We start from the raw sequence: 13,127 nt of genomic DNA, 5'->3' as shown, positions 1-13,127 counted from the left end.
GACCACTTCTTCAGCCTGGCGTCGAATCTCGGTGGCCGGCGCGGCGGATGGATGCGCGCTGGCGGGAGGTGGTGCGGGGCGGCGCGGCGGTCTGGCGGCGGCGCGTCGTTGTGGAGGGCGCAGGCCGGCTGCGGGTTGGTGCTCCTCGCCGCGAGGGAGTTCGTGGATGGCCAGATCCGAGCGGGCTGATCCGTTTTCGGCCCGGATCTGGTGCGTCTTCAGCGCTGGCCGGCGTCCTTGGGGTGCTCACGGCAGGGAGTGCGGCGGTTGTCTCTGGATCCTTGCGTGGAGCGTAGCAGAATGGAGGATGTAGGTGGTGCACCGGCACTGGCGGTGGCGGCGGTGCGAGCGCAGCCATGGCGGCGGCGGCGCTGCGAGGCCTTGCCAAGAGAGGCGTTCGGTTGCTGCCGTGTGAGGCGTGCGGCGATGCCTCGGCGGTGTGGGTGCCGGAGGGTGGTCGGAGGTGCGGGTCGAATTCATTCTGGTGGCAGTCCCCTGGCGTGGGTGAAGGCGACCGTGGCGGAACTGGCTTTGCACCGCTCGGTGGTTGCTGCGGCTCCTAGTCGATGTTGAAGGTGATGGCTTTAGGCGTGTTCCCTCGGCAGTGAGGGGGGCTTCGATGGCAAGTTGTTGCGGTGACGGCGGTGCGAGGCATCTGATCGGGACTGGCTGGGATCTTGGAGACTTGGAGATGTGCAGAGCTACGGATGAAAATCTTGTTCGGTTGTGGCCGGACTGGCGTTGATGGCACCTGCGGGTGTCATTCACCTTCCTGGAGGCTTCGCCGAGTGCAACGCCATCTTCCTCGCGACCTCGTATTGGCAGCTGTCTCCGGGGCGAAAGCCTTGATTCGTAGGATCGGCATGATGGCAACGTCTTTGAGGTTGTTACTCTGTCGGGAGCATTGTGCTGGGAGACTCGAGGTCCCATGATGCGCTCCTCCTGTGTTCACCGCTACCCGGATCTTTCTCCTTCGGCGCCATGTACGGTCGTCGCTGGCTACTCCAAGGAAGCTGGAGTTGCTGTTCTTCGGAGGTCTTCAGTGTCGGCCGAGACGCGGCAAGGGGCTCGGTGTTGGGTAGGCTTCTTGTGTCATAGCCGTGTTGTTGTGTTTGGTTGTCCTTGTATGATATTGTGTTTGGTTGTCCTTGTACGAACCGGGTGTGGGGTTAGTCACCTTCGTTCTCCGCAGCGAATGGTTGACGTTGTTGTATGTCTTATTTCTCTCCTTCTATAAAGTTAAGGTACGCTATTTGCGTACCTAAAAAAAGAATTTAACAGGTTTGAAAAGTGGTCAAAAATTGAAAGCAATTCGTGAATTAAAAAGTTAATAATGATTTTCCACAAAGTTCATGAAATTGATATTTTTTCATTCATTTTTGAAAGTCATTTATTTAAATAAAAAACAAGAAGGAACAAAAAGGTAAAAGGAGAAAAGAGAAAGAGACAAGATGACGAAATGGAAAACACAAAAAACCGACTGAAAATCAAACAAGACCAGATAAAAAATAAATAGGGAAAAAAAGCCGCAAAATAGAACCTAATGTGGTGGGAGACATAATATGGGTCGGCGGCCCACTTAGTATCTAACGAGAAGGTAGTGAGCGCCCTCTTATGATTTTGCTTGTACTTGACGACTTCAGAACTAAATAGAAACCATTGATTATATATGGGGCATTGCTATGTCTCGCTTACCGTGAGACCTAGGATGCGCTCTTGTGAGGCGCCTCCCTAATGGGCGGCCCACTTCGCGGGAGGACACATAGACCACTACCTCATTCTAGTTATGTTTTTTCACTTTTTTGTTTTTGTTTTTTGTTTTTGTTTATACTTCCAAATATTGTAGCACATATGGACGTGCGTTACAACAGTAGAGATAACATGTCCATCGAAACGTCCATCAGTGTGACACGACAACAACTGAACTATGCTAACTAGCGGGAAAAAAACGGTGCAGACCGTACGCAAATCTCATCCTGTGTGTACCCTGTGTGATCTATCGATGCCCGTCTGAGGGATCTCATCTAGCTTTGAATGGTGCCTTTCTGTACTTCTCAAGTCCTCTTTGATTGGTCATATATGTGCATGTGTGGCTTTCTTGTCCTCTTTGATTGGTCGTATACGTGCATGTAGCATATCTTTGAAGACATCTGAGGCTGCATTTTTTTAGTTTTATCCGGCTAGTGTCTCTTTTAACATATCTTTGATGAGTTCCCAGTTGTGTTTTTTGGACTTACATATCCCACCAAATCTCTTATTGTCACATGTAACCATTAGCTAAGTTAGCTTCTTCGTTTCTCTAGGGTAAATAGGTCACATTCCTCATCCTCTTTTTGTTGATGCCTTGGCTAGTAATTCATGCAACTCACGAAGGTATATTACAAGACAGGATTTGATGTAAAAAATGAAGGTGGGACTATTAGTTAGTAAATGAATCTGATATTTCAGCACACACATAAGATAGCTAAAGCTAGTCGTGAGGTACATTACTCACAATAGCTAAAAAAAATAGTGGCCCTTAAAAAATCTAGCCTATGTGACATTGTACGGAGCTACTGGAGCCAAGTCAAACATGTATGAATTGGGAGGCTCGATCCCAGCCAACTCAAACACCGTACGAACGAATTGCGTGCGGGCGAGCCGAAGGACGATGTACATAAAGATAGGGGCTTTGATGCAAAACACGCATGACAGACCAAACCAAGAATACCGTCTCCTTTTATTATCTATCTATACTATATATGCTATAGTGTCATAATAATTTTGAATATCAGCTATTGGATATGCTCCATCCAACAGTTGACAGACGACAAATCTGCAATATCATTCATTGGACAAAGTTTTATCTCACAAGATCCTGCCACGTGGGTTTTAATTGAATCCCCACTGTCATCCGATATTATTCTAATAGTATCTTTTTCCCATGCCAAGAATCTGATTCTTCAATAAAAAGTTAGAACAATCTAGATTCTATTGACTTGGGCCCTATCTAATATGATTCGTATGGAAAGAAATAAAATATCGAGGATACATTTCACCCTGCTATTTATATATTTCCTGGCGTGCAAAGCACGTATAATTTACTAGTCAGGTATAGAATAGAAACCAGCGGTCATATATGAGGCAACGCAATGTCTCGCTTAGCGCGAGACATAGCATCCTCTCGCGCCAGGCGCCTCCCTAATGGGCCGGCCTAGTGCGCACGAAGCCACATGACCCCTTTTTTCTCCGTTGTTTCTGTTTTTGTTTTATTTTTATTTTTGTACTTCCAAATATTCTAAATATATTTATTATAAAAATATTTAAAATAAAATATCTCAAAACAAATTAACCAAGCATTTGAAAAATGTTTCTCATCTATACGAAAAATGTATGCAAAAAAATAACCAAGCATTTGAATAAGTTGATCATGTATTTGAAGAAATATTAATCAAACATTTGTAAAATGTTAGATGTGCATAAAAATATTTCTCATGTATAAAAAACATAAAATAAAAAATAATGTGTAGTAAAAAATGTTAAGCATGTATTTAAAATATTTAAACATACATAAAAACTACTCCCGGCGTGTACATTAAATAAAAGGAGACATTGAAAAAATGTATTTAAAAAGATAATTAAGTATTTAAAAAATGTTTATCAGGGGTATAAAAATGTTATTGATGTATATGAAAATGTATATTGTGTGTGAAAAAATGTTTATTGCCATTAAAATGATAGTCACCATGTTTTGAAAAATGGTGACCATGTATTTGAATTTTTTTAATAAAGTATTTGAGAAATGTTGAATGTGTATTTAAAATATATTAGATATATACAAAAAATGAACAATGTGTATGGTCAAAGCAGGCATAAAAAATATTTTGCAAAAAATGGTAATCATGTACTTAAAAAAATGATAATCATGTATATAGAATATGTTTATTATCTGTACAAAAAAGGTTGAATGTACTGAAAATTTTGCAAATATTGAACAAAAAGTAAACCAATGAGATTCGACAAAGAAACAAAAAAATGACGAAACCCAATAAAAACTTAAAAGGAAAAACTAGGAAAAACCAAAAAAATAAAAGGCGGAGAAAACCAATGCAGAAGAATGAAAACAGTGAAAACCAAGAAAAACATAGAAAAAAGATGAAAAACAAGAAATAAACAAAGAAAAACAATAAAATGAAGAAAGAAAAAAGAAAATTAAAATAGCTGAGAAAGAAATAAGAAAAATGAAGGAAAACCCCGGTGCGTGAAAGAAACGAAGAAACTCGATGAAAAAACAAAGAAAAACAGAAAAATAAAGAAATGTGGTGAAGAAACAGAAAAAACGAAAAAGAATCGGAAAAAAACCTAGTGAAAGAATCCATCGAGACCGATTGAACGAAACCAGCGAACTCAATCAAAACGTAGCAAACGGAAAATAAAACGAAAATTGCATGGCCCAGTGATACACAGGTAGGGGGAAATCCTTCAGCGAGACGGAAGTTGTAGTCCCATTGAGCGAGTATAGTCTTGGCATTATATGTGCATTGCCCACACGGCGCAAAAGAAAGCTTCTCTTTGTTGGGTCGTAGGCTAGCCCATATGCTTGATTGTTCCATTTCAATTAGACTAGCCACAATGGGAGTAACTTCAGCAGTAACATCGAGTCCAACTTAGCAAATTTGCTTATGTGGCAATGAGTTAATGAGGAGAGAGGTAGCCTGAGTAACTTAGCTAGTTACTGTAACATCACATGTCTCAATGCAATATGAGTCTATAACCTAATAAATGAGGCTTTACATGTTACCATACTTATGTTACTACCCACTATGAAGATAATAACATAGTATAGGGATACGTGTATGTTACTCTCCATTGTAGCTAGTCTTACTGGCTACCGGTTGCCTCAAACAAAAACAAAAAAGTTACTGGCTACCGGTTGGTTAAGAAAAAGGCTACCGGTTGGTTCTTGCCAACTGAATGAAATGGATTGGAATATATAGAATTCCGTGTGTGTCAGAAGCTGAACCGGCAGAGATGTGCTAAGAAGATAAATATCACTGAGGCAGAAGCAGAACGCAGTCGCGTCGACATGTCCCTGGGCCGAGAAGGGCTGAAGCTGTGAAGCAGGCTCGGAATTCCACGTTTGTAGCAGTATGCCCCGAGACTTGTGGTTTCTGGTTTTCTGCTGCCGATTCATTCATTCATCGATTCAGTCAGGCGGGCTTGGGTTGCGCGGCGGAAAGCGACCTGACGGCTTCGTTCCGTCGCTGCACTCGCCGTCCGTACATGGCATGGCATGCATGCCGCCGTGCGAGGCGTGCTCCCTTGGAATGAATAATGGAGAGGAACCTCTGACGCAGCCGGAGGTACGCACGCACAGCCACAGACGTAGGCCGGATCGAGCGGGGCGCCGCCGTCCATGACGCGCGGGGCAGGGCAAGGACGATCGAACAGAGGCTACTGGTAGGCCGTGCCGGCGCGCTGCCCTGAGCCGGTGTACGTTGCCTACGTGGGCCGACCGAAGGCTAATGCGCGGCGCCCTGCCGTGCCGACTGGCACTTAATCCGCAGCCGGGACCTACGTCGGTACTACGATGTAGAGTAAGTAATGGCACACTAGCTGGGCACCGTCGTTCTTCACAAACCACGGCGTACATGGCCACATGTCGCCGTAGAGCCTTCTTCTTTCTTTCTGAAACTCGTGCATAGTAGTACGTACGTGTTGTTTCGTTACTCCCAAATCAAAACCCGATGGCGCACAAGCTTTACGCCACCACACCCCCGCTGTGATAATACTATCTGTTGGAGATCGAGATGGGCGGCAGGGTGTGCTTTACTTTGCTTTGCGTTGCTTTACCTCGGCAGGCATGTTGTAGCAGCTCAAGTTTCGGATACCGAGGCTGCCGAAACGGGGACAGACGACAACGACCACTGGGAAAACGTAAAGAGAAACTTCTGAACAAGAACGCAGTGAAAGGGAAAGCCGGTGGCCGAGATTCGATCTCGATCAAAGGCAAAGGGCACATTCGCAGCCGGCTCCATGCATTCCACATAGACATGCAGTACACAGAGCGGTGCCCGGCACAGCCCCAGCCGACTGTGCTCATCCGCTCATGTGACCGAGGCGACGTAGGAAGCAGCCAGCGCGGAATCCGAGGATGGCCTACGTATCTCGGCCGGGCGATCCGGCCAAGGTTTCATGGGCGCCACCATGTGCTCGAATCCCCTCGCTTTTCTTTTTGCCACTTTCGCCGGTGCGCGTCGGCGTCGGCGTCGGTCGGATTCGGTTCCTGCCGGCCGGCGCGCGCACTACCGCGCCCTATCTATCCAGCCGGCCTACCGGCCGCCACCATCCACCGTCTTATCGTGCTCAATGATCGCAAGGCGACGGCGGCGACGACGCTTCCTGCCCCGTTCCCGATCGAACCGCCGTGATTCCGTTCGGAGTAACTGGTCCCGAGAGGACGGGACGGGGACACCGCGGCGCGCGGCACGTCCGTCCGTACGTGCATTATTGGCTGGCGGGTGCCCGTCTTGGCAGGCGTCGGCGAGAGCAGGTTAATCATCAGGTGACAGCTAACTGTAAACTGACGCCTTGTGCGTTAGGTTGGGCAAACCTTCGAGCATTTGATACAGATCGGCTCTCCAAGTTGCTCACACCGCGGGGATAGCTCGCTGTAGGCACCGTATGATTAGCGGCGGCTTATTTTACTATGCCGCACGTACGTCGAGTACCACGTAAACAGATAATATACTGTACATAGATCCCGCGAGATTTTTACGGCCTTTTTTAATTGGGGGGACAGATGGGGGTGAGGGTCAATAATTTATACTGCCAGTGCAAGATCATGGACCATGTGCAAAGGCCCTCCTGGTGGCATCTTTCAGATAATAAAACTAGTTTACATTTGAAATCCAGAATCAGAGAAGGGAGCAAGAGAGGTGCATTGTAGCCTCGACGAGGAGATTGCTAGACAAGTTGACAATAGATATCATCGAGGTTCGAGGAGAGTGTGCTTGCCTTTCTTTTCATTTTATTTTTGTATAGGGTTCGTGGCGGCGCTCAGCTTGAGCTCATGGCGATCACATAAGGCCGCACTTGGGATCGGTGTAATTTAATCCAGGGGTGTAGAATTTACATGTGTGTTACCGGCCACTGAACAATTTTCGCCGCGCAACAAATGACATGCCGAGACGGGTATTTTTCTCAGGGGTATTAAAAAAGAAAACGGTCCAAACAGGGCCTTAGGACATCTCCAACGATGAACCGCAAATTTTCTCCCGCATCCGTCCCTGGATAGAGGGGATCAGTCCGCGGACACGGATGCGGAAGGCAGCCATCCAACGTTGCCCGCATATATCTGACCTCTCTTAATTTTTTTAAGTCTGCACGTTCATATAGCCACATACATAGAGTACAGACGTTCAAATAGCAGCATGCAGTAGTATTACAAATTTTAAAAGGTTCAAATATTACATTCCAATATTGTTGTCCCCTTTAACCACCCGCGGATGCTTAATCAGATCTTCCTTCAGCTGCTCGTAAGTTGCTCGATGCCAAATTTGTTGATGCATTTCAATAAACTCTTCAAATGTGATCGTGTTCTGTTCTGAAAGTTTGATAGGATCACTCATGTTCTCAAATTCTAGATCGACGGAGGAGAAGTGGGGTGGAGCACGGCTGGAATGCTGGAGGTGACAGAGATGTAGAGTTTCAGCAAGGGTGTGGTGTGGCGGCTGGTGTGGTGGAGCGGCGGCTAATAAGGCAAGAGAGAAAGACTGAAGGAGAACAAGTGAGTGAAGGAAATATGCCCTAGAGGCAATAATAAAGTTATTATTTATTTCCTTATATCATGATAAATGTTTATTATTCATGCTAGAATTGTATTAACCGAAAACATGATACATGTGTGAATACATAGACAAACAGAGTGTCACTAGTATGCCTCTACTTGACTAGCTCGTTGATCAAAGATGGTTATGTTTCCTAGCCATAGACATGAGTTGTCATTCGATTAACGGGATCACATCATTAGGAGAATGATGTGATTGACTTGACCCATTCCGTTAGCTTAGCACTCGATCGTTTAGTATGTTGCTATTGCTTTCTTCATGACTTATACATGTTCCTATGACTATGAGATTATGCAACTCCCGTTTACCGGAGGAACACTTTGTGTGCTACCAAACATCACAACGTAACTGGGTGATTATAAAGGTGCTCTACAGGTGTCTCCGAAGGTACTTGTTGGGTTGGCGTATTTCGAGATTAGGATTTGTCACTCCGATTGTCGGAGAGGTATCTCTGGGCCCTCTCGGTAATGCACATCACTTAAGCCTTGCAAGCATTGCAACTAATGAGTTTGTTGCGAGATGATGTATTACGGAACGAGTAAAGAGACTTGCCGGTAACGAGATTGAACTAGGTATTAAGATACCGACGATCGAATCTCGGGCAAGTAACATACCGATGACAAAGGGAACAACGTATGTTGTTATGCGGTCTGACCGATAAAGATCTTCGTAGAATATGTGGGAGCCAATATGAGCATCCAGGTTCCGCTATTGGTTATTGACCGGAGACGTGTCTCGGTCATGTCTACATAGTTCTCGAACCCGTAGGGTCCGCACGCTTAACGTTACGATGACAGTTATATTATGAGTTTATATGTTTTGATGTACCGAAGGTTGTTCGGAGTCCCGGATGTGATCACGGACATGACGAGGAGTCTCGAAATGGTCGAGACATAAAGATTGATATATTGGACGACTATATTCGGACACCGGAAATGTTCCGGGTGATTTCGGAGAAAACCGGAGTGCCGGAGGGTTACCGGAACCCCCCCCCCCCCGGGAGAAGTAATGGGCCTTACGGGCCTTAGTGGAGAGAGAGAGGGGCAGCCAGGAGGGGCCGCGCACCCCCTCCCCCTCTGGTCCGAATTGGAGTAGGAGAGGGGGGGCGGCGCCCCCCTTTCCTTCTCCCTCTCCCCCTTCCTTTCCCCCTCCTAGTAGGAGTAGGAAAGAGGGGAGTCCTACTCCTACTAGGAGGAGGACTCCTCCTGGCGCGCCAACAAGGGCCGGCCGGCCTCCCCCTTGCTCCTTTATATACGGGGGCAGGGGCACCCCATAGACACAACAATTGATCTATTGATCTCTTAGCCGTGTGCGGTGCCCCCCTCCACCATATTACACCTCGATAATATCGTAGCGGTGCTTAGGCGAAGCCCTGCGTCGGTAGAACATCATCATCGTCACCACGCCGTCGTGCTGACGAAACTCTCCCTCAACACTCGGCTGGATCGGAGTTCGAGGGACGTCATCGAGCTGAACGTGTGCTGAAGTCGGAGGTGCCGTACGTTCGGTACTTGATCGGTCGGATCGTGAAGACGTACGACTACATCAACCGTGTTGTGTTAACGCTTCCGCTTTCGGTCTACGAGGGTACGTGGACAACACTCTCCCCTCTCGTTGCTATGCATCACCATGATCTTGCGTGTTCGTAGGAAATTTTTTGAAATTACTATGTTCCCCAACAGTGGTATCAGAGCCTGGTTTTATGCGTTGATGTTATGCACGAGTAGAACACAAGTGAGTTGTGGGCGATATAAGTCATACTGCTTACCAGCATGTCATACTTTGGTTCGGCGGTATTGTGAGATGAAGCGGCCCGGACCGACATTACGCGTACGCTTACGCGAGACTGGTTTCACCGTTGCGAGCACTCGTTGCTTAAAGGTGACCGGCGGGTGTCTGTCTCTCTCACTTTAGTTGAACCGAGTGTGGCTACACCCGGTCCTTGCGAAGGTTAAAACAGCACCAACTTGAAAAACTATCGTTGTGGTTTTGATGCGTAGGATAGAACGGTTCTTGCTAAGCCCGTAGCAGTCATGTAAAACTTGCAACAACAAAGTAGAGGACGTCTAACTTGTTTTTGCAGGGCATGTTGTGATGTGATATGGTCAAGACATGATACTGAATTTTATTGTATGAGATGATCATGTTTTGTAACCAAGTTATCGGCAACCGGCAGGAGCCATATGGTTGTCGCTTTATTGTATGCAATGCAATCGCCCTGTAATGCTTTACTTTATCACTAAGCGGTAGCGATAGTCGTAGAAGCATAAGATTGGTGAGACGACAACGATGCTACAATGGAGATCAAGGTGTCGCGCCGGTGACGATGGTGATCATGACGGTGCTTCGGAGATGGAGATCACAAGCACAAGATGATGATGGCCATATCATATCACTTATATTGATTGCATGTGATGTTTATCTTTTATGCATCTTATCTTGCTTTGATTGACGGTAGCATTATAAGATGATCCCTCACTAAATTATCAAAGTATAAGTGTTCTCCCTGAGTATGCACCGTTGCGAAAGTTCTTCGTGCTGAGACACCACGTGATGATCGGGTGTGATAGGCTCTACGTTCAAATACAACGGGTGCAAAACAGTTGCACACGTGGAATACTCAGGTTAAACTTGACGAGCCTAGCATATAACAGATATGGCCTCAGAACACGGAGACCGAAAGGTCGAGCGTGAATCATATAGTAGATATGATCAACATAGTGATGTTCACCGTTGAAACTACTCCATCTCACGTGATGATCGGACATGGTTTAGTTGATATGGATCACGTGATCACTTCGAGGATTAGAGGGATGTCTATCTAAGTGGGAGTTCTTAAGTAATATGATTAATTGAACTTGAATTTATCATAAACTTAGTACCTGATAGTATTTTGCTTGTCTATGTTAATTGTAGATAGATGGCCCGTGTTGTTGTTCCGTTGAATTTTAATGCGTTCCTTGAGAAAGCAAAGTTGAAAGATGATGGTAGCAATTACACGGACTGGGTCCGTAACTTGAGGATTATCCTCATTGCTGCATAGAAGAATTACGTCCTGGAAGCACCGCTGGGTGCCAGGCCTGCTGCAGGAGCAACACCAGATGTTATGAACGTCTGGCAGAGCAAAGCTGATGACTACTTGATAGTTCAGTGTGCCATGCTTTACGGCTTAGAACCGGGTCTTCAACGACGTTTTGAACGTCATGGAGCATATGAGATGTTCCAGGAGTTGAAGTTAATATTTCAAGCAAATGCCCAGATTGAGAGATATGAAGTCTCCAATAAGTTCTATAGCTGCAAGATGGAAGAGAATAGTTCTGTCAGTGAGCATATACTCAAAATGTCTGGGTATAACAATCACTTGATTCAACTGGGAGTTAATCTTCCGGATGATAGCGTCATTGACAGAATTCTTCAATCACTGCCACCAAGCTACAAGAGCTTCGTGATGAACTATAACATGCAAGGGATGGATAAGACGATTCCCGAGCTCTTCACAATGCTAAAGGCTGCGGAGGTAGAAATCAAAAAGGAGCATCAAGTGTTGATGGTCAATAAGACCACTAGTTTCAAGAAAAAGGGTAAAGGGAAGAAGAAGGGAAACTTCAAGAAGAACAGCAAACAAGTTGCTGCTCAGGAGAAGAAACCCAAGTCTGGACCTAAGCCTGAGACTGAGTGCTTCTACTGCAAGCAGACTGGTCACTGGAAGTGGAACTGCCCCAAGTATTTGGCGGATAAGAAGGATGGCAAGGTGAACAAAGGTATATGTGATATACATGTTATTGATGTGTACCTTACTAATACTCGCAGTAGCACCTGGGTATTTGATACTGGTTCTGTTGCTAATATTTGCAACTCGAAACAGGGGCTACGGATTAAGCGAAGATTGGCTAAGGACGAGGTGACGATGCGCGTGGGAAATGGTTCCAAAGTCGATGTGATCGCGGTCGGCACGCTACCTCTATATCTACCTTCGGGATTAGTTTTAGACCTAAATAATTGTTATTTGGTGCCAGCGTTAAGCATGAACATTATATCTGGATCTTGTTTGATGCGAGACGGTTATTCATTTAAATCAGAGAATAATGGTTGTTCTATTTATATGAGTAATATCTTTTATGGTCATGCACCCTTGAAGAGTGGTCTGTTTTTGTTGAATCTCGATAGTAGTGATACACATATTCATAATATTGAAGCCAAAAGATGCAGAGTTGATAATGATAGTGCAACTTATTTGTGGCACTGCCGTTTAGGTCATATCGGTGTAAAGCGCATGAAGAAACTCCATACTGATGGACTTTTGGAACCACTTGATTATGAATCACTTGGTACTTGCGAACCGTGCCTCATGGGCAAGATGACTAAAACACCGTTCTCCGGAACTATGGAGAGAGCAACAGATTTGTTGGAAATCATACATACAGATGTATGTGGTCCGATGAATATTGAGGCTCGTGGCGGATATCGTTAGTTTCTCACCTTCACAGATGATTTGAGCAGATATGGGTATATCTACTTAATGAAACATAAGTCTGAAACATTTGAAAAGTTCAAAGAATTTCAGAGTGAAAGTTGAAAATCATCGTAACAAGAAAATAAAGTTTCTACGATCAGATCGTGGAGGAGAATATTTGAGTTACGAGTTTGGTCTTCATTTGAAACAATGCGGAATAGTTTCGCAACTCACGCCACCCAGAACACCACAGCGTAATGGTGTGTCCGAACGTCGTAATCGTACTTTACTAGATATGGTACGATCTATGATGTCTCTTACTGATTTACCGCTATCGTTTTGGGGTTATGCTTTAGAGACGGCTGCATTCACGTTAAATAGGGCACCATCAAAATCCGTTGAGACGACGCCTTATGAACTGTGGTTTGGCAAGAAACCAAAGTTGTCGTTTCTTAAAGTTTGGGGCTGCGATGCTTATGTGAAAAAACTTCAACCTGATAAGCTCGAACCCAAATCGAAGAAATGTGTCTTCATAGGATACCCAAAGGAGACTATTGGGTACACCTTCTATCACAGATCCGAAGGCAAAACTTTTGTTGCTAAATTCGGAAATTTTCTCGAGAAGGAGTTTCTCTCGAAAAAAGTGAGTGGGAGGAAAGTAGAACTTGATGAGGTAACTGTACCTGCTCTCTTATTGGAAAGTAGTTCATCACAGAAACCAGTTTCTGCGACGCCTACACCAATTAGTGAGGAAGTTAATGACGATGATCATGAAACTTCAGATCAAGTTATTACTGAACCTCGTAGGTCAACCAGAGTAAGATCCGCACCAGAGTTGTTCGGTA

Source organism: Aegilops tauschii, chromosome 3 (genome assembly GCF_002575655.3).
Source record: "Aegilops tauschii subsp. strangulata cultivar AL8/78 chromosome 3, Aet v6.0, whole genome shotgun sequence".
Lineage (NCBI taxonomy): Eukaryota > Viridiplantae > Streptophyta > Magnoliopsida > Poales > Poaceae > Aegilops > Aegilops tauschii.
This window is presented reverse-complemented; position numbering follows the sequence as displayed.